Genomic DNA, 1170 nt, shown 5'->3' with positions numbered 1-1170 from the left:
ATATATATATATAAACATTTTCACATTTTTTGAATTATATCATACAAATATGGGATAGAACATTTTTTAGTCATCAGCTATAAAGTACAAAATTAATGATGTAGCTATATTTTGAAAAAAATTTTACGTTTTTATATTATATTTTGCTTTTTCATAGATTACATTGTTGTTGAATATTACAACAAAGTGACTCGATAGCGTACACTGCATACAGCACGTAAATAGGAAGTAATGAACAAATCGAATCTGCATTTACATTGAAATTCAAATATGTGCCATAATTATAAACATCGATTACACGTACTTAATCAATGAAAATGTGTTATCTCCATAATATAAATGGCCTTTTTATTTTCTTTGACATTTGTTTTATTTTCTTTCGTGGTTGTAAATAGCCACTTTCATATTTAGATTACTTTTGCATAAGGATGCACTTTTTACTGCCCGTATGAAAACGCGTGTATCTCACGCGACTCTCGTTTTCATGCGCATTGTGATGCACATAGGTGCAATGACCTATATACTTTAGCCAATATACAATTAACTTTTATTTAATTCTTCATTATATTTTTATACTTTCTATGCATAATATATGCAAAAAATTCTCGAGGATTTAAAATAGAAGGACTAACTTGTTCAGCAAAAAATAAATTCGAGCTTTAGATTAGTCATTATCACCGATAAAAAACTGCCAATTACTTAATTTCTAATTGGAAATAGTCTCAGTAGAATTATCGATAATACGTACGCCTAAGACCCTTATCGTACACTCCTTTCATAACGCATACCCTTCCTTATTAATACGGAAATTTATTCACATCGAGGGTGCAACGCTATTTCAATCGTAGAGATTTCTGAGTACCAAAATAAGTGTGTGTTCTCTTTTTTCTTTCTTTCCTTGATAAGACTGATGTAATACATATACATATACATATTCAAAAAATTGATTAATTAAAACACGGAAATTAGTAACGTCTATTTTATAGACATATGTTGCATATATGAATAATTAAATCAATATGAAATATGAAATAATTATAAACTTAAATTACAATTTAATTTTATCAAATCAAATCAAATGTTTAATAAAATTTAATTTAAATTAATTATAACAAATTACTATTTATAACTGAAAAATATTTATTTTTATTTTATAATATTTGAAAATAA

At 25.8% G+C, this 1170-nt stretch overlaps 1 protein-coding gene across 1 annotated transcript in view; it reads right to left on the bottom strand.

The window, feature by feature from the left end:
- The window catches only part of LOC108694819 (methyl-CpG-binding domain protein 6-like), a 7843-nt gene that overhangs the window by 5988 nt on the left and 685 nt on the right, over positions 1–1170 (bottom strand). The gene's annotated exons all lie outside the window — the stretch shown is intronic.

This window comes from Atta colombica, unplaced genomic scaffold (assembly GCF_001594045.1).
Source record: "Atta colombica isolate Treedump-2 unplaced genomic scaffold, Acol1.0 scaffold125, whole genome shotgun sequence".
Taxonomy (NCBI): Eukaryota; Metazoa; Arthropoda; class Insecta; order Hymenoptera; family Formicidae; genus Atta; species Atta colombica.
Note: the sequence above shows the minus strand (reverse complement) of the source record. Positions and strands in the feature narration are given on the sequence as shown.